This window comes from Giraffa tippelskirchi, chromosome 9 (genome assembly GCF_054371585.1).
Source record: "Giraffa tippelskirchi isolate mGirTip1 chromosome 9, T2T-mGirTip1v1.2.pri, whole genome shotgun sequence".
NCBI classification, from domain to species: Eukaryota; Metazoa; Chordata; class Mammalia; order Artiodactyla; family Giraffidae; genus Giraffa; species Giraffa tippelskirchi.
Window position 1 is genome coordinate 92,663,245 of NC_137283.1, and position 25,703 is coordinate 92,688,947.

The following is a 25,703-nucleotide window of genomic DNA, read 5'->3' on the forward strand; positions in this document are numbered from 1 at the left end:
ACACAAATAGATTAAACTTCCCCTCAAATATAAAACATAGAGTGGCTGCATGGACAAAAGGACAAGACTCAACATATACTATCTATAAGGGACTCACTTTAGATTAAAAGACACAAAAAGGCTGGAAGTGAGAGGATAGAAAGAGTATTCCATTAAAATGGTAACCAATAGAGAGCAGGGCCAGCTATATTTATATAAAAAAATGCGTTAAGTAAAAAACTGTGACTAGAGACCCAGTAGGACATTATATAATGATAAATGGATTAATTTATCAGAAAGAATTGTTATAAATAACAATGCACCCAACATCAGAGCACCTGAAAGAGAAAGAAAATATTGGCAAAACTAAAGGGAGAAACAAACAGCAATACAATAACAGTAGGAGATTTTTTAATACTTCACTTTCAGTAGTGGATAGAACATATCAACAGAAAATAGGGAAACTGTGGACTTGAACACTTGAACAACACATATGCCAGATGTACCTAATAACATACATAGACTAGTACACCAACAGAGTAAACCTTCCTCTCAAGCACCCATGGAATATCTTCCAGAATAGATCACGTATGAGGTCACAAAGAAGTCTTAACAAATTTTAAAAGATTGATATTGAATATCTTTTCCAAGCACAGTAGAATAAAATGAAAAATCAACAATAGGAGACAAGTTAGAAAACTCACAAACGTGGGCATTAGCACATTAATGAAAAGTCAACAAATTTTAAATTTCGGTTTTAGAAAGAGAGGTTTGAGAGTAGAGGAAGGCAATATTCAAAGTGTTAGTGACAGAATTTTTCAAAATTTCAACATAATTCCTCAGAATAAATAAATAATAAATAAAGTGACTCTCACACATAATGAAAAATAAACCCAAACTGTATCAGTCATCTTAAGCTAAATTACACTGTGGTAACAAATGACTAAAAAAAATTTAGTATCTTACAACAACAAAGATGTACTTCTTGTCCATGTTACATATTCATTATAGGTTTACTGTACTTCAGGTTCACATGTGCACTCCGAAATCTAAACTGATGGGCATTTCTTCCCTGGGGCATTGTTAGTATTGTCACAAAGGGAAAAGAAAATAGTGTAAAACTATGTATGTAATGATTCTTCAAGTTTCCACTAAGCTGTTGTACATGTCAGTTCTGCTTTCGTTTTACTGGTTGAAGCCAGTCACATGACTAATACTGATTACAATGGGACAGGGATGTATAATCTTCCCATATTAATATAATCTACTATGTTCCTATCTAGAGTGTATTAATTAGTATCTGGGAAAACATAAATAAAACTAAGTATTTCAAACAAAAGTATATAATATAGAGAACTGTTTACAGTATGTTTGAAAGCTAGGGGAGCCAAAGGGAAGATAGGGTATCCAGGTGTTGCTGTTTCTGTTGGAAGCACTAAGATACAACCATATTGTAGGACGCACACTGAAATATCTGGGAGCACACATCCCTGTTGTTCAGGCTGCCATATCTATACTATAATTGTTGTCGGTTACTCTTACTGCTAGCGATTGGCTGCTGAGGCTCCTAGACAGCAGAAGCTTCCATTGAGGTGCTGAGCTCATTGAGCGCTGCTGCTAACTCTGCTGGGACAAGAAATAAGAATGAAAATCAAAAGAAAAGAAGCATAAAAGCAGTTGCAGAGAAAAGCCACACAAAAGAACACTCAGATGAGAGTAGATTGCTGAGGACCACAATGGAATCCAGAGACAGTGCAGAAACATTTTTAAAGTGCTGAGGAAATGTAAATATTAACTTAGAATTCTACATAAAGTTAAACTCATTCAAATGTGAAACTGAAATAAATATATTATCAGGAACACAAAGGCTAAAACTTTAAATTTTGTAGACCTCACTGTACTATAGGATGAATTCTAGTAAGAAGAAAGTAAAGCCAGAAGAAAGATTACAAAAAGAAATTTGTAAAAATATTGGCAAATCTAACCATGGTTTGACCAATAAATGCAGTGATAATAGTCACTGTAAATGGATTAAAAACAAGATGGAACTCAAAAATAAGACTATGTGTTTGGCGATGGGAAAGATTAATGAGAGTAATAGAGATCGAAGCATCCCAAGTTTATTATAAACATAGCAAAGTGGAGACAGCAATATTTTTAACTTATTGTTAAGTCAATTATTTCCTAAAAATTTAAGAATAACAAGTGAAGAGTCAAAAATAAGTGTACAGTTTCAAAATCAGTAGAGGGAGAAAAGTAGGTGGGATTATCACCTATTAGAATAGGAGGAAAAAAAAGATATAAATTTCATTGTATTTGGCTCTATTTATCCATGCACAGCAACTTAACATAGAAAATTATTTTTCTCACATAACAAGAAGACAAGAAGTAGCCAACTACTAAGTACTGTTTTAAGGCTAACCGTTGTCTCTATTATTCTTTTGGTTATAAGATAGTTGCTGTAGCTACAGCTAGTACTGCCACATTCCAATAAAAAATTAAAATTCTTTGGAGCTAGATATTTTTCATTTAATAAGTAAAATGTTAAAAAAAGAACACTACAAAAAAAAAAATTAGAAAAAAAAAAAAGAACACTACAAATGAAAACATTTGGGTGCAGCTAATGCAGTGCTTAGGACAAATATATAGCCTTGTTTCTTTTAGAAAAGAATGGGGGCTGAAAATTAGGTAAGCGTTCAAATTTGGAAGTTTAAAATTGAAAAAACAATTAAAGTAGTAGTAGGAAATAATAAAGATAGAGCAGAAATTAATAAAATATAAAAATAAAGCCATAAATTTTGATAGAAAAATTAATAAAATTCTGGGGAAACTGATTTAAAATGTAAAAAAATTTAAAAAGCTACACACACATAATATTGAACATAAAAAGTAAGAAGTAATAACTACAGCTGAGAAACAGGTAATAGAATACTACAAACAGATTTTGGCAGTAAATTTAAAAAAATTTAAAGCTGGATAAAAGGGTAAATTTCCTACAAAAATATAATTTATCGAATTGACTCAAGTGGAAATAGAACATATAAAGTATTGCTAACTATTAAAGTAAGTGAAACTATAAATGTTTCCCCTAGGACTTCATTCCCACAAAATGTCCTGATAGATTTTAAGAGCTAAGAATATTTTCTGCACAGAGATGATATGTAAAATAGAATTATGGAAGTTTTACATCACAGAAATATGAGAATTATTTTTAAAAGCAAAAAGTTGAAAACAACCCAAATGCTCAACAACAGGCATATAATTAAGAAATTCTGGATTGTTTTCCTCAGTATAGTATTAAGTAGCCTTTTAAATATTTTAAAATTTTCTTTCCTGGTTACATTGTATTTTCTGGTAAACTTCAAATTCTAACAAACTTTTATTACTTGTTAATTACCTTGTATTAATTCTTATTTTGGAAATTTAGCATGTGTTCATTCTTGAGGTGTGGCAGTCAGGACAAAATTAATGTAGGCTGGAAATGCTGAGTACAAGGTGATAAGAGAAAGCAATAATGGGTAGTGGCCTAGAGTGGATAGAGAATTAAGGTGACATTCGATGACCAGGATGCATGTGAGAACATATGAGCATTTTTCCTGGACCCCAGAACTACCTGAAGAATGGAGCTTGCTCAAAGACTCCCTACTAATTGAAAAATGTCAGATTCTGAGGTATTAATATTTGAGTATTACTGTTAGAATCTGGAAGCACCTCTTTTACAAATGAAAAATGCTTGCAACTTAGTGCTAAGTGAAAAATTAATCTGGTACCAGACTAATTAATGATGTAGCAATCTGATATCATCATGATCATATGTTTTTAAAGCCTATTTTACAAAAGAACTTTATTGGAAGGAGATACATCAACATGGTAAGACTAATTGCATGTGTATGATCAGATTTTCACTTTCCTTCCTTCTTTTGATTTTCCTTATTATTTCAGGTTTTTAAAATGAGCTCATAAAGCAATACTCATTGGAAAATTTCAAAGTGACCCCATTGCCCAAAGTGGGCAAAAGAGAGAAAGAAAAAGCTCTTACAGAACAGTGCCTGTCCAGGCACCCTTCCCCAAAGTGAATGCTCGACACTATGCAGCCTTTTACCTTTGACCTAAAGACATAAACAAAAACTCAGTTTGTGCTGAACCAGTTTTACTTTTAGCTTAGTCTTAAGCATGATCCATGCTGCTGGCTGTTTGCCTCTTGTAATGCATTTTCTGAAATAGCCACAGAAATATGTAACACAAACATTATTTTTCAGAACCCATCATTCATAAGATAACCATAATAAACTCCTCTGTAACAGACTTTCAAGGAATATTACATTTTCACTCTGAAGTAAAATAGAAGCCTGCATTACAGCAACCTGGCAAACTTTCTGACTTGCGTTCTGGTGATTGCCAACAATTTTCTTATCTTGGGCTCTGAATTTAGGACCAAACGCAAACCACAGAGAACTACAGAGACACCAAGTTGTACTGCTCCTGGCGGCAAAGAAAAACTTGACTCTGTTGGCAATCCAACAAATAGAGGGATGTCACATTCTCACCACTCCATCGTGACCAAGCAATGAGACTCTGCCTTTAGAGTATTGGCTAGAACTGTAACAATGGCAAATATTGACATGGCTTAGCATTTCCCACAGAAGTATCTGGCGCAGTTAAGATATTGGTTATTGTTGTCTATTTAGGCCACCAAGCCTTTGATTTTTCAAGCTAATGTTGTTCAGTAGAGAGGAACTGGTCTACATGATACTTAATCAAAAACAGCAGCTACTGAAATACTGACCTTAAAACACCCCTAGTAATAGCATCTCTCTTGCTCTAGTTCTGTGCGTAGGTGTCTGTTAAGAACTCTAAAGTTTCTGTTCAACTGCTCAGAGGAGAAACATTGATAGATATATATGACCTTGAATCATGCTTAGTTTTATACAGATATAGCACTTGTTCTCCATCTGGGGAACAGGTCCATAGATTTCCTTATAACTATATACCCTAGGATTTCCCTGGTAGTCAAGTGGTTAAGACTTTGCACTTCTACTGCAGGGGGCCCAGGTTTGATCCCTGGTTGGGAAATAAGACTCCACAAGCCGCAGGGTGTGCCCAAAATTTTTTTAAAAAATTAATTACATATCCCATCCTGCAATGCAGGAGACCCAGGTTCAATTCCTGGGTCAGGAAGATCCCCTGGAGAAGGAAATGGCAATCCACACCAGTATTCTTGCCTGGAAAATCCCATGGACAGAGGAGCCTGATGGGCTACAGTCCATGGGGTCGCAAGAGGCAGACACGACTTAGTGACTAAGCCACCACCGCTACCACCACCATCCCATCAATGTAGAGCAGGTATGTTTTAAAACAACTAACTTAATCCCTGAACAACCTTTAAAAAACACAGAACTATATTTAATATTTATACTTGTGGAGCAAAGAATTCTTAAAATTGAAATATATAACTTAGATGTTTTAAAATTAATAAAGATTTGAAATAAACTGTCAAAGGGTTATTACAGGGAACATATTCACATTTATGGGTGTTGTTGTTTGTTCAGTTGCTCAGTCAGGTCCAACCCTTTGTGACCCCATGGACTGCAGTATACCAGGCTTCCCTGTCCTTCACCATCTCTCTAGAGTGTGCTCAAACTCATGTCCATTGAATCAATGATACCATCCAACCATCTCATCTTTTGTCTTTCCCTTCTCCTCCTGCCTTCAATCTTTCCCAGCATCAGGGGCTTTTCCAATGAGTTGGCTCTTCTCATCAGATGGCCAAAGTACTGGAGCTTCCCATTAATGGGTAGATAAGAATGTACATCAAGCTCTGCATTTTAATTTATTTTATTGAAATATAGTTGATTTCCAATGTTGTGTTAGTTTCTGCTGTACAGCAAAGTGATTGTTTTATATATAGATAAATATACTTTTTACTCTTCTGTGGAGTCTTTTCCACTAGGGTTTATTACAGGAATATAGTTCTCTATACTATACAGTAGGGCCTTGTTTTATCCATTCTATATATTATAGTTTGCATCTTATCAGGCTCTATATTTAAATGGATGCTTCTAAATTGTTTTAAGAGCTCTTTCTGAAAATATTGTATTGTACCTAGCAAAATCTTTTTCTTTTCACTGATAATATAAAGCTAATTATTTCCCCATCTAAACTACAGGTATTTCAAAACTGCAAGTTTTCTATGCAGGGTTTTTCATGTTGTATAATCCTACAACCACAATGAATCATTTCCATGTGGTCTTTTACTGCAATCACAGATGATCACCCAAAATTAGTCAAATAATAGTTGTAATTCTCCAGCCATTTGTTTCTGTGTTGACTTCTAATTTCTGTGAATTTATGCTGTACCTGTGGGCTTCCCAGGTGGCACTAGTGGTAAAGAACCCACCTGCCAATGGAGGAAGCATAAGAGATATGGGTTCAGTCCCTGGGTTGGGAAGATCCCCTGGAGGAAGTCGTGACAACCCCTCCAGTATTCTTGCCTAGAGAATCCCACGGACAGAGGAGCCTGGCGGGCTACAGTCCATAGGGAGGGTTGCAAAGAGCTGGACACAACTGAAGTGACTTAGCATGCGCACATGCTTTACTCCTTGAATTTAGGAACTGTAATTTAGTAAAATACTAAAACTCATGGCTTTAGAATTAACATTTTTCTAGCTCTCCCCAACCCCATGAATTTTATTCTTTAAACAGAGGTGAGAAAACATTTTATTTCTGAGTACTCTGTTGCCTGAAAGTACCTAAAGTGCAAAAGCTCTAAGAGCCTCATGTCTGCTTCTGAGCAGAAACATTTTCAGTATAGTCTGTTTCATACCCAGGCTTAATACTTAACAAATTGCCTGGTAGTGCGATCACCCTTCTGCTTGCAGAAAACCAAAGGTCTCCCATGATATGAATGACACTGTAAATCTACATGGCTATTCATTTCATACTGAATTTCAGTGCTCTTAACCTTATCAGAGAGCCTGATAATCCTTAAATAATTTTGTTGCCTTTTTGCACTGTTGCCTGGTAATGAAAACAGAGCCCTCCTTCCAGCCATCAACTTTCACATCACCCTTTGGGAACAGTCACACACACACGTAGTCATACATATACTAGATATGTTAATATGATTCAGTGTTTATTTGGAGGCCTCAATGAACTTATTCATATCAAATCAGATCATCTCTGTGGATCCTTTTCCTTTGGGCACAATAACCTAATTTAACAAATCACATATTTTCTTAAGTCTTCTTTTTAATGGAAAGAAAACGACATGGAAAAAGTTGAATTTTTAATATCATTAATCTATAGCTAACTCAGCTTGCTGTCTTATGCAATACTACGAGAAACAGCTGGGCCCCACTAACCAGAAAGCACTTTTATGGTTTCTCTTAAGGGCCATTAAATCAATGTGATGAGAGCACAGCTGGACTGGATCCTGAAAAATTTATCAGATCCCACACAATACATAAAGGAAGCATGCGGTGCTATTGCAGACTCGGCACCGACCCTCTTGCTTAGACTGCAGGTGGAGCTTAACAGAAAAAGCAAACTCCCCTATTGAGCCCTTGAAAATCTGATTTTTCCCCTCTACCTCTCCCCTCTGTGTGGGTGTCTTCTTAAAATACCAGTTACTCATGCAACTATTAAAAAGAATTTTCTGGCTGGATTTATTGGCATGGCTAGGACGTACAAGGACCTGCTTGGCTGTCCCAATATAGCTTTCAACACCAAGAGTCATGTTTTTTGCTTAATAAATTTTACCACATGGTGGGTCCAAAACTACAGCCCGTATGAAAATTTAGAGAGCACAGTAACTCAAAAAAGACTTTCAGTTAAGGGCCAGTGCACGGGTAACAACTTCTACCTTATCATACTGAAGCAAATAGGCCAACTGCCAAATGCATGCATCAGGTTTTTTTCTTTTCTAATTTTAACTCAGTTTTCCCCAGTGCTTTATGTATACTGAATGAAATTTTAAAAATCAATGTTATCTAAAGGTCATGGAAAGATTTTGTAATGAACCAACAAGCACATATTAGGTAAGACAGTGATAGAACTTAAAAACTAGACCACCCAAATCTGTTGGCAATTAGGCATAACTGCCTTAGGGGTCTAACACCATGGTCTCTGTTCTCTTAATCATGGTATCATAATGAGAAAGATAGAGGTATTATACAGTATGAATTTAAATCTAAGTTATGAAATTATATCACTAATTTTGTAACCTTGAGCAAAATATTTACTCTTTGAAATCTCAGTTTCCTCACCTGTAAAAAAGAAAATGATGAGAGAGTCTTCCTCATCTCAGCATTAGAAGGAAAAAATGAAATAATGCAAGTGAAGATTAGTTCGGTAGTTGGTATATAGTTAGTGCCTGCTATATCTTCTCTTTCTATCTTTTCCTTCTTACTCCTCCTTTTTATTATCATCCCTTCCATCATCAGTTTTCACTATAGCACTCATCATGCCCACAGTATTGTGAACGTCTTGGCTGTAGATCAAGTATCTTACTTATTTCTACATCTCTTGTAACATATTTAATATTTAATGCAGGAAAGCGTTATTTAATCAAGCCTTAAATAATAAATCACTTGTGGTGCTCTGCTAGATGAAAATGGCTCATCCCTAAACATATGGCTTGAGAATTTTCCATGCTTTAGAACTGACAATTTCCTTTTAAAACCCACACGTGTCAAAATATAAATTTGTATGCCACACTTAATAGTGATTATCATATATCATAGATGCCCAGAAGGACATATTTTTAGCAAAAGATCAGATAGTAATAAATGCTACATTATGACCTGACTAAATCAACTGTCTTATGTAACATAGAAATACTAATAGTGGCCACACTCATATCTGCATGGTTTGAGGAATCTGCTCTAGAGTAATTTATTGTGAAAATGGAGGAATCATGGGAAATATAAATTAAGAAATATCAGCTAAAAATCAGTCAGAAAAAAATCAAGCAAATAGTAAGATTATCTTTCAGAAAACACTAATGATATTTTGCCTATTTTGGGCAGTTTAGGAACATAGATTTTTTTCCTTAGTTTTTTCCTTCTTATATTAAGATCAAAAGTACACTCTTACTTCCTTTCCTCTCATAGTTATTTTAATCATAGCCAGATATAATAAGAACACCCTCAAGCAATAACAATGAACAACTTAAATTTCAGAGGTTTACATTTTTATTCAAGTTGAACTTTTTAACCAATTTCCAGAAAGCTCAAGTTAAAATTACTTATATTGAACTTTTCATGCCTTCTTTTATAATACTCTCCCCTCAACCCCGTACCCCACTATACACAAACATATCATATGGCAGCTAGAAAACTAGAGGTAAGATACCTATCTTATGATCTTATAATGTCTCCAAATGAGGGTCCGGCAAGCACAATATTCTTGCATATAACATGAAGATCACTTTTATTTATAGTATAGCTTTGAATCATACAAATTCTGATTTTAACCAACTAAGTACTCATCATTCATGTATGATTTATGTTTATAACAGAGTTTATCCTATTTAAGTTTGGCACAAAATGAAGGATGAAACCAAGGCCTGTTTCCCATTCCAGTCTAGTCAGTGTCTCAGTATTCTGATCTTGGATCTTCTTATAATTTTCTTATTTCATGCTACAGCATTTTATGTGAATTCTATATTCTGCTGCCATCATAGCTCAACAGCTACAAAATAGTTGAGGAAAAGAAAGAAGTAGTTGAGTTATGGTATGGGCCTAGAGAAGTGGCAACCCACTCCAGTATTCTTGCCTGGAGAATCCCATGGACAGAGGAGCCTGGCAGGTTACAGTCCGTGGGGTCGCAAGAGTAGGATACGACTTAGTGACTAAACTACCATATAGTATGGGAATTAAAATCATTAAAAATTTAGCTGAATTTTCTCAGATTTACCACCCTACCACCAAAGGGCTCTGTCAATATTTTGATGGGTTAATAACTAAGCACCTGATCCAGATAAAAATAATATTATGAATAGTCAGTATCGTTCTCTTCTTTTTCACTTGAGTTAGTCAACCAAGATCCTCATCAAACCCAAGCCCAGACAATTTTATCGATTTGCTGTTTTAACAAAGATTCATGTTCATGGTTAGAACATTAGGAAAACATAGTGGGAAGCTCCATTCTTCTCCTTCCGTCAGCCCAGGATACTCTGGGAGAAGGGTGCCTCTCAATTAAGGGATGTAGAACTAAAGAAGGAACAAAGTCATGTATCTGAATTGGCAGCAGCTGACACAGCCAAGGGTTCTCATTTCTACCTCCTTCCTGTTTCAACATGGAGGATTTTTGAGACTAATGTAAAGGAATAATTAGAGGCCACAGTGAGCCTCCAGATGGACTCCCTATAGAACTACATAAGCATCCAGAACCCTTGGCTAGGCTCTGAAGGCTTCGCCTCACTTCTAGTAAGCCATTTTCAGTAAGCGGCAGCAGGCTCTGCAAGGTCTCAGCTCTTTCCTCTCCAGTTCATTCAGGCTCAGCATCGTTTCTCCCTGGATACCTCTTCACTGTAGTAGTCTCCAACAAGGCAGCTGTACCAACGGCTCTGTATCTTCATCTATCTTCATTTAAGATTCCTAATTGAGGATCTCTACCAACAAGCTGGGAGATGGCCAAGACACCTTCTGGCCTGCAAGGCCACCCACTGACTCACAGAGGACCTACCTCCAGGCAAATGCAGACCCTCCTCAGAGCTATGGCTAAAGGAAGACAGACTGTGTTCAGCTCCCATTGTTCATCCTCAGCCTGTTGCCCTTGGGTGGAGAACAAACTCCACGAGGGAGGCAGAAGCCCTGCTGCCCAGAGGTAATTTTAATCCTATCCATTAGCAAACAATGCCATAGGACTTCAGAGGGGCCATGCTTCCTCAGGAAAATGTTACAGTCACTGTCAGTGCACCATGCAGCAAAACGCAGTGAATTTAGCCTAGGTTACTAACCCGAGCATCACATGGAATGCACTCCTGAAACAAACACCCCTTTTTGTTCCCCAGTATACCAAGTGGATGCAGCTCCCACAGAGAGAAGAAAATAAGTCTGTAATGATAGAAGATAGACTGAGAAAAGTTGTAAACGAAGCACCAAAAAAAATTGCTTTCATAATGGGTCACACAGAGTCAGACACGACAGAGCAGTTGAGCACACACACAAGCGTTTTGTAGCATTTGGAGACAAGCATTTCCAAATGTTGAGACTTTGTTTCTTGAATGCAGCCACTAATAATGGAACAAGATGGCACTAAAAATCCCTTATCTTAGCCTGGAGTTGCTTAGGAGCTGAGAAAAATAATTACCAAAAGCTCTCCTCTTTTCAGACTCTGGAAATGAGAGTTGAAGAAACTCAGCACGAACAGCTATGTCTCTAGAATTCCCTGTCTCTTTCTAAACAATGTTGATGAAATAGATATGGTAAGAACATCAACAAAGAATCTCATCTCTTGGAAGATCTGCTTCCCAAACTATCCTGAAGCTCATCCTAGGACAAATATGGATATTAGCACACTGAAAGAAGGTTACAGGAATATAGAAGGAGAGAAATGTAAGTTCTGCAAGAACTGTGTCTTCTGCCCCCAAACTAGACTACATTCTAAGTCAGCGAAGAATCTAAGAAGTTACATTATCAGTACCTGAATTCTTTTTTTTCCCATATGCCACATACATAATACCAATACCATACATAATACCAATACTGACCTCTTTCCTATTTGCCATAAATGAACAAAAAAATAACCAATTAACATTAACCTTTTTCTTTTGCTGTTATAACTACTGTTCCTTCAGGCGGCTCACAAAGAGAGCACATTTGGGTAACAACTGCCTTTTATTTTGCCCTTTGTGTACATGTAACATCTTAATGAATGTTTAGATTTGAAATATTTTAAGTGTAACTAAGGTAGCATAGTTGGCTTAAAACTCAACATTCAAAAAATTAAAATCATGTCATCCAGCCCCATCAATTTATGGCAAATAGATAGGGTAAAAGTGGAAACAAGGACAGATTTTATTTTGGGGGGCTCCATAATCACTGTGAACAGTGATAGCAGCCATGAAATTAAAAGACACTTGCTCTTTGGAAGGAAAGCTATGACAAATCTAAACAGCATATTAAAAGGCAGAGACATCACTTTGCCAACAAAGGTCCATCTAGTCAAAGCTATGGTTTTCCCAGGAGTCAAGTACAGATGTGAGAGTTGGACTATAAAGAAAGCTGAGAGCCAAAGAATTGATGCTTTTGAACTGTGGTGCTGGAGAAGACTCTTGAGAATTCCTTGGACGGTAAGGAGATCAAACCAGTCAATCCTAAAGGAAATCAGTCCTGAATATTCATTGGAAGGACTGATGGTAAAGCTGGCCAAATCCTTTGGCCACCTGATGTGAAGAGACAACTCATTGGAAAAGAGCCTGACGCTGGGAAAGACGAGGGCAGGAGGAGAAGGGGATGACAGGGGATGAGATGGTTGGATGGCATCACTGACTCATTGGACATGAGTTTGAGCAGACACCAGGAGATAGTGAAGGACAGGGAAGGCTGACATGCTGCAGTTCATGGGGTTGCAAAGAGTCGGACATGACTTAGTGGCCGAACAACACAAAAGTAGCATACAAACAAAATGCATGCATCTAGATTTACCTGGGTTTGATAATACTTTTGGTATTCATAACATAATGAAGCTGAAAGAAAACTTAGAGGTCAAGTATGTTTTGAAACATAGTCTTCTCATTTAAGTTGAATATGCCTTGAAGTCTCTCAAAATCTGTTGGCAGCTTCCCAGTATGGGCCACCATTAACTCTCATAGGGACTATTATCTCTGGCTATTCTTCAACTCAGTTTCTTCCCCCTCTCAGCACCTTTCCGCTGTGTTCTCTCTCCTTGATACATCAGTCATCTTTCGGGACTCAGTTTAAATGTCATTCCCTTTAAGCTTTCCTGATCCTCCCTCTCACTCCTACGCTCTATAGCACTTGTCCTCGATTTGCCTTTCATTGGTGTGTTGGAACCAAATCACTGGAGTTCGCCAGACTCAATTGTGAACATTTATTCTCAATTTCATGTTCAGTAACCACATATTGGCAGCTTGAAACTGGCCAATGTGGAAGTATTTAAATCACATAAATTGGAAAATGCTGCAAATTAAAGCTTCTTCCCTGCCTCCCTCCTTTTCCATTGGTCTTGTTGCTCCTATTACATATTCACCAAAGACCTTTTGATTATTTGTTATTACACAGTTTACTGTGTGATCTTGCTGAATATTTTTCCTGTCTTCTTTTCAGATGATAAATTTCATGATACCACAGACCTTATCCCTTAACTGCTGATTCCAAGTCAGTGCGTAGAAAATTGTATATGGTCAATAAGTGCTTAATAAAAAAACAAGTCACTAATTTACATAAAGTACTTGGTTAAAAAATATTTACTTCAAAATTAATATATTATTGTAAAAATGTTGAAAAATATCACACACAGTAAATAAAGTCAATAACATGCAGAGCCTACCATAGAAGAAATCACTGTTTAGATTTTGGTGAAGTCATTTATGACTTTCTCCTAGTTATAAACATATAATGTAGATATATATGTGCATTTTATGGTTTTTACATAAAATATTATGCTTTAAAATACATTATGAATGAATCTCTGTTGTGAATATCTATGTTCATCTATCATTTATTTATCTATGTACACATATATATACTTACATTACCAATTAAATGTCTTTTTGAATGTACCATATTATTTTACCAATAATCTGTTTGGGGAGAATTTGAATTTTTTGACATAATAAATTTGTAATCAATATTCATATCTGTACTTCCTTTTATAATTCTATGATCGTTTCCTTAATATGGAGTACAGTAATTACTCATTTAAATGGGCTTTTAAATATGAATTTCCAAATTACCTTCTAGCAATTGAATTATTAATTTCATTACATATAAGGATTTTTTCCTCCAAACCCTCTCAATCACTAGATATTACTTTCATGTCTTCCAAAGAGAGGAACCAAAAATAAATCTAGCCTTAATTTGAAGTAAGGTTGAGTACATTTTTCAAAATGAAAAGTAATAACCCCAAATGATAGAAAACACTAGAAGATAACCATCCCATTATTTGGAGAATATATCCTTTCTCTCTCCAAATAAATCTGCTAAATTCTTTGCAGGCAAGACATTCTGTTAAGATCATCTCTGAAGATCTGGCCCTGAAAATTTGATGACAAAAACAAATTTGATGAGAAAAAAAATAGGTTAAATAGGAATGATCATTTATCCCTTAGAAACTAACTAGAGTACGTGCAGAGAATTTCCTCAACTAGGAGGAGCCAATAGTGACCTTAGTTCAGTGGCTCAGTCATGTCCAAGTCTTTGCAACCCCATGGACTACAGCATGCCAGGCTTCCCCGTCCATCACTAACTCTCGGAGCTTGCTCAAACTCATGTCCATTGAGTTGAATGGTGATGCCATTCAACCATCTCATCCTCTGTCGTCCCCTTCTCCTCCTGCCTTCAGTCTTTCCCACCATCAGGCTCTTTTCCAATGAGTCAGTTCTTCACATCAGGTGGTCAAAATTTTGGAGCTTCAGCTTCAGCATCAGTCCTTCCAATGAATATTCAGGATTGATTTTCTTTAGGATTGACTGGTTGGATCTCCTTGCAGTCCAAGGGACTCTCAAGAGTCTTCTCCAACACCACAGTTAAAAAGCATCAGTTCTTCAGTGTTCAGCTTTCTTTATAGTCCAATTCTCACTACTGGAAAAACCATAGCTTTGACAAGATGAACGCTTGTTGGCAAAGTAATGACTCTGCTTTTTAATATGCTGTCTGGGTTAGTCATAGCTTTTCTTCCAAGGAGCAAGTGTCTTTTAATTTCATGGCTGCAGTCACCATCTGCAGTAATTTTGGAGCCCAAGAAAATAAAGTCTGTCACTGTTTCCACTGTTTCCCCATCTATTTGCCATAAGTGATGGGACTGTATGCCATGATCTTAATTTTTTGAATGTTGAATTTTAAGCCAGCTTTTTCACTCTCCTCTTTCATTTTCATCAAGAGGCTCTTTAGTTCCTCTTCACTTTCTGCCATAAGGGGGGTATCATCTGTGGATGTGAGGTTATTGATATTTCTGATATGCATCAATATCAATAACCTCAGGCCTCTATAAGATATTAGAATTTAGGGATACTACCATGCCTGGGAGCTATCCAGGGTACTAGATTGAAGCTCTGTCTGACCCAAAGGACCAAAGCTCTGGGTCTCTGATTATAACTTTTTGTTGTAATTCCACCTTGACTCCCCAAATTCCCACTTCCACTCCAAACCCAAAGCTATTCTGTACAAAACTAGTTAAAAAATGAACCAAATGATTTTTTCCACAGTGTCTAAAGAAGTTTTGCCTAATCTTTTTCTTTCTTGCCTACTACTTGTTCCTGTAACCTGTCATTTATGCCCCCAAATATACAGCCTGATTCTCTAGCTGAGTATCTGAAACAAGCCCTTTGTAGTGACTGCCATGTACAGTGGAAACCATTGCCTATTTATTGTTTACATCTACTTGTCAGGAAAACTTGAGAAGTCTGAGCAAGTTTGCAAAGACCAGAAAAGCTCTCACTGTCAAATGGATCTTCTAGTTTCCTATTTTACCATGAACAAAATTTTTCCCCATGAATTCAATTATGGATATTATGTTTCCTTCCTTTTTATCCAACATATTTCCTTACTACTTTCAAGCTTGTCTTCTCTGTCTCTTTTAAGAAACATTTGTCATATTATACCAGCATTGCAAAAGTCTTCTTAAATGTTAGTAATTCTTCTGAAAGCTGGATAGAAAGAGAATGTCAAGCCCAGTGAACCCATGCGTTAAAACAGTTGTGAATGTGTTTCACGTGGTAAGTAGCTAAGAAGACTTATGTCGCCTTCAGAAATTTGAGCCTTTCATTTAACTATGACAGTGAATTTTGTCCCCAAAGAGGCTTGAAGCCATTGCTTTGGGTACCAAGATTTTTTTTTTAAACTAACTGTAGCATGCCTGCTTGGCTGTTTTTAGGGACAACTCCCAAAACAGGAGAGGAAAATGAGAAATACACTCATTGCCCACACTTTTAGATGAAGACCATAGCAGCTATAATTTTATTTCTAGCAAATAACCTAAGACTACAGATCTCTTTATTAGGTTATGCAGGAATCTCCCACAAAGTCAGCACACCTCTCAATCATGTCAAAGCAAAGCCCACCAATGAAGATGTCTAACAACATATATGGAACCTATAATTAGTTTTTAAAATCTTACTCATAGAAAGGAAAAGATATAAAGTGTAATAAAAAATTTGAAAAAAATCTACAATAAAAAGCATAAAAGAGAATCCTGGAAGACCAAATTCCTCTAATTTGGATACAATTACATTCAAAGAAAGGAATGACATAAGCAGCAGGATATGAAAAAAAGTTTAAGAAGGACTTTAAAAAATTGGAAGCATTTACAAAAATAAAAAATTTCTGAAAGTAAATACATAAATAAAAGCTTTTTTCTAAAAAATTATGGCATCTCAGAATATTAAAGATCTGAAAATCTTGCAGAAATGTTTAATGAGGAATGTTTTAAAAGATACCAGCCAATTAGTAAGTTACTGTAAAGGCTTTGGGGAAGGTCAGAAAATTTACCATTATTGTTTAACAAGGTGCTTGAAGATACATGCCATCAAAATGAGAGAGTCGACCAAAAAACGTGAATGACAAAAGATTCACAAGACAATGAATTCAGCCTAGAAAGGCCATCAAAAGAAATCACAGGATGACAACTATATCAGTTCTTGATAGTAACTGATGGTTCAGACTGAAGCAAGTCAATGGATATATCTGGAAAGAGGTCTTAGAATACAAAGTCATCAATAGATTATACAATAAAATTAAGTTTTAAAATTAAAGTAAGAATGAAATCTGACTCAAAGGCATGTATATTCTAAAGCTATCTATACACATTTCCACAGTTGTGCCAATTTACAGCTTAAACTATAGTGTGGATGAGTTCCAATTTATTACACATAGGCCTATATCCTGGGTATTACTAATTTAAGATACACATTTAAAAGCCTGAAATTTTAAAAATAGCACAAACTAAAACAAAATTAAAATTAAAAGGGAAGTACAAGATCATTTACAAATCAAGAAAATAAATACAATTAAATTGGAGATGAGGCTAGAAGGAGATAATTCTTCATGACCAGATAATTCTTTGTTGTAGGGGGCTGTCCTGTATATCATGTTAGTAGCACCTTCCTTGAGTTGTGACAATGAAAAATGTCTCCTGACATTGCCCCTGCCTTCTTGGGGGCAAAATCATTCCTGGTTAAGAATCGTTGTATCCTTATCATCTCTCTATCTAAGAAGAAATTACAATTTATGACACATTTATTTGGAAGAATTTAATTAGTAGGGTTATACATCTATTTGACAATATGAAAAAGCTTTAATAATTTTTAGCCACATTGCATACTCCTACTAATCCAACTGATCTTATAATTTGTTTTAATTAATGACTTTGCCTGTGTTTATAGAGGCTAATCCTTCCATTCACCATGACAATGACGTGAAGATGAGTACAGCTCTACTAAAGAATATTTTTCATGTACCTCAACTAGTTCTTAGTTGTGATATTCAGATAGACATTAATTTCAAAATATGTTTAGAGATTATAGAATATTTAACTATTAATTTTACTGTCACATTAAACTATTAGATCAGAAAAGAAATTCACAGTCATGGGCTCAGGTGCTGGAATGGCTTAAAAAATCTTACTTTACTTTAACTTCAGAAGTAGGATGTGCCACTGTCAATGAGAGGTGCATGCATGCGTGTGTGCGTGTGTGTGTGTGTGTGTGTGTGTGTGTGTGTATACATATTTTCTTTCTCCCCATTCCAAACTCCTTCTTTCTTTGGAGAATCATTGTTAATAATTTGGTATGATCATTTCTAAATAATTTTCTATGCACAAAGACAGAGGTGTCTTGCAAAAGATTTCAAACATTAATAGTTTCTATACTTTCTTTGCACACAAGTCTCTCTAGTCACACAAACATATAGATTCCAAAAATAAATGTACTCTTCTCTTGCTATTCCAAATTTTTCTTCATTAGTAAAAAAGAATGGAAAGAAATTCAAGAAAATCTTAACAGAGTCATGTTTGAAAACCATGACTGTGTTTGATTGTTTTTTTTAATTCCTGTTTTTCAAATGTTTCACACTGCATTTCAAATGAAAACTTAAACATTTTTAATATGAAAATATTACAGATCCTTTCCAGAAGAATTGTCATAGTAAAAAAAAAAAAAGCTATCCACATATTCTAAAGTAAAATTTTTAGTGTTTTACTTGATGAAATATATTTGTAAACAATTAAAAACGCTTACTTTAAACCAATCCATGACATTTTTTGACCTGAGTTGTATATGCCAGAAGTCTGAGGCCAAGAGCGAGGGAGCCAGTCCAAAGACAGACATTTACAGACAGCTCTTGTCAACACAGTGTTTCATTTTGTTTTCCCCACACACATGCACCTCTAATAAGCATTGCAAACACATGCTGATTCCCCTGTGCAGAATTAAAGCAACGATCATATTCCCAGATCTTAGGAAAAGGAAAGTTTTTCTATTACTGCTACCCAGTGGTAGATCATAAGGCTTCCAAGAAAACAGGTATTTAAATCTCATATCTTCCTTTCCACTCTTCTGCATGTTCTTTCCCCTATTCTCAATCAACTTTATAACCATGGGTCTTCTGTGGAACCATCCATCCAAAAAAGATTTCCCCTCCTCTGCATTCCTGAAAAACTATGATTTTTATAATACTAATCCATAATTAAATTCTATCATGATATTTGTTATTGTTTTCATATTAGATTTCCATCTTCAACATTATGAGGTTCTGTAAGTGAGACTCTTCTAGGTTCTTCAAGGTTTCTCCCACTACATCAAACTCAGCTAAACATCCAGGTTCTGCTAAGTCTATGTGGAAACTTCCATTTTTTTTTTTCCAAAAATAACTTTCTTGTCTCTTTCTGGAGCCTCAGTGCCTCTCCCCTGTTTGCAAATACTGACCCCCAGCTTCTTCTTGGCAGTTGCTTTGCTATCTGCTTTCATCTGATCACATAGTAAGGCTATAAGGGTTAGTCGGCAGGATGGGGTGGCTAGAACTTCTCAGATGTTGGCGCTTTACTTTCTGTGAATGTGGATCCATTTTTCAGAGGATCTCTTACAGAGAGTTCACTAGAAGAGCTGTGCAAGAACATGCCACATTGATTAACCTCTCTAGTATTCAATTTCCTATACTTTGAAATAATAATAATACCTATCTTTCTTAGCTGTCAGGAAGATTAATGCAATAACAATAGTTAAAAGAATTCTGCAGAATGAATGGCCCAGAGTTAGCATCATTACCACCAACACTATCATCATTTTTATTTCCATCACAAAACCATATGGCAGCAACCACTCTGTCTTTTGTGAAATGGTTGGTAAAACAATATTCTCTATACTTAGTGTCTTCTATGTTTCTCTTATATTATAATGTTTTCTAAGAATGGACTCCAAATGTAATTTTCCCAGATATCTCTCTAAAACAATTGCAGGAAGGTCTTAGTTACATGTATCGAAGTCCAGAAAAAAATGTCACTTACCGAGAAGATGTAATGTTTACCTGGAATTGTACTGAGCACTAGTTGCCTAATTCACAGAACACATTTTCTATGTGAGGGAGGTTGAAGGAATAGGAGTGAATTTAAAGCTCTGCCAAAACAGCAAAAGATGAGTCTGCTTGTCCAAAAAGTGAGAGGTAGAAAAAAGTACTATTGGAAAAGCAAAGTGTTATACTTAGAATATCTATTAAGTTACACATACAATTACATTAGTTAAATAAAAATAATTTAAGTAAATAAATTACATTAAATAAATCAAACAAAATCAGGAATTAGTGAAAAATACTACATCCAATAAATTGTTTTAAATTCAAATAAAGAGCAGAAATTCAAGAAAATTTTCTAATGTCTTGAAAATAACTAAAGCAATTAAAAAGATATAGCATCAGTACTCAGCTGATACTTTCACAAATCAATATTACAGTTGTACTAAGAAATTTTTCACATTTTAATAGGCTAAAATTACCAGAGTGGAATGTGTATATCTTAGGTGTACAATTCAATAAGTTTGAACAAATGTATACATCTGTGGAACCAATCAACACATGGAATATTTTCATCACCTCAGTTTCCTTCTGGCCCCTTTCACTTAATCTCCATTTCTCATAAAGAACAACTTCTGATTTTCATTACCATATATCAGAAATGCTGATTCTTGAACTTAACATAAATGAGATCATACAATATCAAAAAAAGAATTTTTATATGTGACCTTGAAAGAAACCAAACCAGTTCAAGTAGCTCTATTGCGGCAGTGGAATGATATGTGAAATGTAATGTTTGACCAATCACAAATATGTTTCACTAATATTCATTTGTACATTGTCCCAGACTATACCATACCATTTTATTAATTGTTATTTGCATTAGGATAGGAATGGCTAAAACAAATAGAGGTTAATATAGAATGTCCAGTGGAAAATACTCCTCACTGCTGCACAGTATGTGAATCATGGTGAGTTCATGTATGCTGAGTCGCTTCAGTTGTCTGACTTCCTGTCACCCCCATGGACTGTAGCCCACCAAGCTCCTCTGTCCATGGGATTCTCCAGGCAAGAATACTGGAGTGGGTTGCCATACCCTCCTCCAAGGGATATTCCCAGTCCAAGGGTGAAACCCATGTCTCCTGGGTCTTCTGCATTGCAGGCAGATTCTGTACTGCTGAGCCACCAGGGAAGCCCCATGAATCATGGTACTCACTTACAAAACTACCTAAATTTGCATAATGCCATAGAAGGAGTTAAGCTAAAAAGGGTACTTGCTAAACAAATAACTTCAGGAACCTCTTTCTTATAATGACTGTACAGTTCAGTTCAGTTCAGTTCAGTCGCTCAGTCACGTTCGACCCTTTGCGACCCCATGAATCGCAGCATGCCAGGCCTCCCTGTCCATCACCAACTCCCGGAGTCTACCCAAACCCATGTCCATTGAGTCGGTGATGCCATCCAGTCATCTCATCCTCTGTCGTCCCTTTCTCCTCCTGCCCCCAATCCTTCAACAAAAGACAGTAAATCTGTATGAAGCCTAATGTACAACATGCAAATTCAAGTGAAGTGTGACTGGCTTAGCACCTGGGAACGGAGCCCAGTATGGAATGAGAGTGGGCACCAGGAAGAACCACCACAAGGAGGGGTAAAAATTGATGCCAAAATTCCTCAAGGAACCCGAGTCACTCTTCCTGACCTGTCACCATTTCCTTCCCTAAAATGAAGGCACACAGAAATCTTTTCAGAGGAAGAAGGGAAAATAGCAGAGACTCCTAGAACGGAGGTGGTGTTTTTGGTAGAAAAGCTGTTGTAACCAGAAAATATGTCAGTAATTGTTAGATAGGTAACACAGGGCTTGGGTTTCCCTGGTGGTAAAGAACCCACGTGCCAATGCAGGAGACATAAGAGACTCAAGTGCGATCCCTGGGCCAGGAAGATCCCCTAGAAGAAGCCATGGCAACCCACTCCAGTATTTTTGGAGAATCCATGGACAGAGGAGGCCGGTGGACTACAGTCCATAGGGTTGGACACACTACAACTCTCTGTAGTCACAGAGAGTTGGACAGGACAGAAGTGACTTAGCATGCAGACATACATGCACGCACACAGCTTAGCCCCTGGAAGTGGGCATTGGTCATGAAGCAGAGAATAACCCTCTAATCAAGCATACAACAGTCTCCCCTTATCCTAGGGATATATGTTTCAAGATTCCCAGTGGGTCTTGAAAGACCCCCCAGAGAGTCAGACCTGAAACTGTGGATAGCACCAAGCCCTATGTATATTGTGTTTTTTTCCTACACACATATACCTATGATAAAGTATAATTTTATAAATTAAACTTCAGACACAGTAAGAGATTAACAACAATAAATGATAATAAAATAGAATGATCATAACAACATACTGTAATAAAAGTTACGTGAATGTGCTCTCTCCCGTTCTTTTTCTCAAAATATCTTAGTGTACAAATTTAAAGTCTTTTCATCTTAACTAAGCATTTTTCACACACTGTGGTCCTATCTTTTGTAGTTCTATGGTGTGACAGAAAAACTAGCTCAAATTTCTTTTTCCTTCCTCACGATTTCATGGGTAGAAGATTTGCTCTATAGAGCCAACCTTCCAGCTTCTAGGATAGCCAGCTCCACACTCCACTCCTCTCACATCCCCATTCAGTTTGGCTTTCTTGTCAATGTCAATGAATTTTATGTAGATGCTTGGTATACAACCAGTAAGAAATGAACTTTTAAGCAGAATTTTAGTATAATCAGATTTAATGTTCATTCTATCCCTGATAGCTCAGTTGGTAAAGACTCCACCTGCAATGTCGGAGACCCCAGTTTAATTCCTGGGTCTGGAAGATCTGCTGGAGAAGGGATAGGCTACCCACTCCAGTATTCTTGGGCTTCCCTTGTGGCTCAGCTGGTAAAGAATCCACCTGCAACGCAGGAGACCTGGGTTCCATCCCTGGGTTGGGAAAATCCTCTGGAGAACGGAAAGGCTACCCACTCCAGTATTCTTGGACTTCCCTTGTGGCTCAGCTGGTAAAGAATCTGCTTGCAATGAGGGAGACCTGGGTTCAATCCCTAGGTTGGGAAGACCCCATGGAGAAGGGAAATACTACCCACTCCAGTATTCTGGCCTGGAGAATTCCAGTATTCTGGGTTGCAAAGAGTCGGATACGACTGAGTGACTTTCACTTTCACTGAATATTACAGTATATACTTTTTCAAGAAATTAAACTTGATTACCAAAATAGCTACCAGTGCTAGTTATCAATGCTAGCAAGCTGCATTTTGCAGCAGCAATTTCCAGGAGTGTTTGGGTGATGGTAGTGAGGGTGGGGACAAATAGAAGCAGCAGTGGGTAGGGAGTGGATTAGGCTAAAAGGGTTATTGCTAAACAGGTAACCTGGGAGCCTCATAGGAAGATTATGACTGCAAATACGGTACATAAATTTGGTTCAGTTACACTCTAGAACATCTTAGAATTACAAAAGCTTTACTAGCCTAAACTTCTCTAAGATAAAAATAAACACCAACAGTCCTTGTTTCTAATTCATCATTAATTGTACCTACTTCAAGAAATAAAAGCACCTGTAAGTGTAATTTAAAACTTGAAGTCTTCCCCTCATTCACTTTCTAATTTATGTGCCCAAGCCAAGATTCAATTTAAATGTGAAAAATAATCTCAACATAACTTCATACCAGCATGGGGATCAAAGACATTTACAAAATCATTAATATTGCAAATATAAAAAACTGCATTATACTTACAGTAATGCAACTTTGGAAATGTTTTAAATGTTGTTTCACTGCTCTTCTCTTTACTAGATAGGAGCCATTTGGTGCTATACTTCTGAAATCAAAAGACAAATATTCTATATTCAAGAGGAAAATCAGAATGATTTTTTGCTTAAACAGCCTTTGATCCTTTCTTTAGAAAACCCGAGAGTACAAAATAAAAATCCCATTACCAAACACCTCAGAGATTGCTCTGTATCCTCCTGCCAAACTACCACATAGGAGAAACAGAATTTAAAATTTTTTGTCTCTTTCTTTCTCAGATGTAGATCACAAGGGCCCTTAGAAGACAGAAAGCAAAAACATTTGGAAATTAAATGATTTGTTCCATTAAAGCAAATTTTACTATGAATTGACAGATATCTTTAGCCACAAACTCTCACGTAACACCTCACCATTTGTTTGAGAAGGAAAGTAGAGGTTTCACCTTCCTGGAAGCTAAACAGTATACAGCAGAAAAGTTGCTTTCTTTAGAACAACCATGACACAAAGTTTATAAGAAAGAATATTTTTATAACGTTTAGTCCATGGTAGCAGAATTTACACCAGGGTGGAATTGTGTTTATTTATTTTTAATGGTGTGTACTGCACTGCATCTGCCTTCTCCTCCACCAGAAAGATTTCTTTCTGTTCCTCACAGAGACACCACTTTCAAAAATGTAGCTGCTAGCCTGAAGCAGCTCAGAAGACAGTATGCAGCGTGGTGCTGCCATGAATGAGGCTCGCAGAAGTCCGTGTGCATGGGCCACTTTCACCCCAGAAGCTGGACTGTCTTAAAAATTTCCCTTAACATAGGCATTACCCAAAAGGGCTTATTAAAAGACAAAAAATTGTCCAGAAGTTTTGGACAATCTAAACGGAAATTTCTTGTGATTAATAGTACTCTTGCTGCTCCAAATTTAAGTCTTTAGCCTTAGATACGGTCACAAAATCTAAAATAATGATAAACGTGATGATATTGATGGGATCTATTATATGAACTAAGATGGTCCTGAGTGAATTTAATGGTAACCTACTCAGCTAGAAGTCAATGTCTGTGTGTATGTGTGTATACATAAATGAGATCCGCAAATAAATATTGGTTAAGGACAAATTCTCATCTGGATTTGTCCAATTTGTATCCCAACGACCTAACTGAAATGAACAGGTAGAATGTACTTAGACCAGATTTCTAGAAATGATGGTGACTCTTACTGTAAGACTATGAATAAGATCAAAGAAATCACTGAAAATAACAAATCCAAATTAAAAATCAAGAAAGTATAGTCTTACTGTATGATTTGAGAGTAAATATACCAAACAATTGCCTTAAAGCTATATAGTAGACTTCTGACATAAACTTAAAGTTTCTTCTCACAACAAATCTGGTGGAAAAATTTTTACAGAATGTGGCTAAGTGAATAATATCTCTTCTGGTCAAAGTTGTATTTCTATTTTCCAAGATTTGGCTAATCCTCATCTCTGTACTCCATGAAATTGTAGCAAGACAGTCCCTGCTTTATATCAAGACTTCAGTTTCATTTCTGCTTTATCAACTTGCTCAAAGTTCACCTTAAGTACAGCTTTATCACTTGATTTTCAAACTATATATAACTATCTCCTTTGGGCTCTGAAAAATACCAGTTTTTCTCTCCATGACCAGGGGCATTAACCCTCTTCTGTTCTCTGCCAAGATGTAGAAATGAGGAGTGTTGCACTCTACTTCTTTTGTGAGAAGATTTCTGGGAAGGCCATACAGAAATGTTAATGTTCTAGTTTGATCTTTTGAATTACTATTACCCAAACACATCACATTGGGCAAAATAATAAATCCAAGAGAAATAGTGCTTTTGCCTAGAAGATTATGTGTGTGCTAAGTTGCTTGTACGACTCTTTGCGACCCTATGAACCATAGCCTGCCAGGCTTCTCTGTCCATGGGATTCTCCAGGCCAAAATACTGAAGTGGGTTGCCATGCAATCCTCCAGGGGTTCTCCCCAACTCAGGAATTGAACCTGAGTCTCTTATGCTCCCTGCATTGGTAGGTGGGTTCTTCAACACTAGTGCCACCTGGAAAGCCCCAGAAGATTATGTCACAGTGGCCATTTTTCATTTACCAAAACTAGACTACTTAAATGAACTCAGCATTTATATGTTAATGCAACATAAGCAAGCAGCAAAATGAAAGCTGGATTTGAAATGGCACATCTACACTATTTTGCCCTAGTAGCTTCAGATATGATTTTACAAAGAGCCAT

At 36.5% G+C, this 25,703-nt stretch overlaps 1 non-coding gene and 1 pseudogene across 2 annotated transcripts in view; both read left to right on the forward strand.

Moving 5' to 3' along the window:
* LOC145521895 (large ribosomal subunit protein eL31 pseudogene) overlaps positions 1 to 25,703 on the forward strand; it is a 102,544-nt pseudogene that overhangs the window by 43,904 nt on the left and 32,937 nt on the right. The window lies entirely within an intron of this gene.
* Positions 4,980 to 5,052, forward strand: TRNAR-UCU (transfer RNA arginine (anticodon UCU)). The gene has a single exon. It is a non-coding gene; the product is annotated as a tRNA-Arg (tRNA).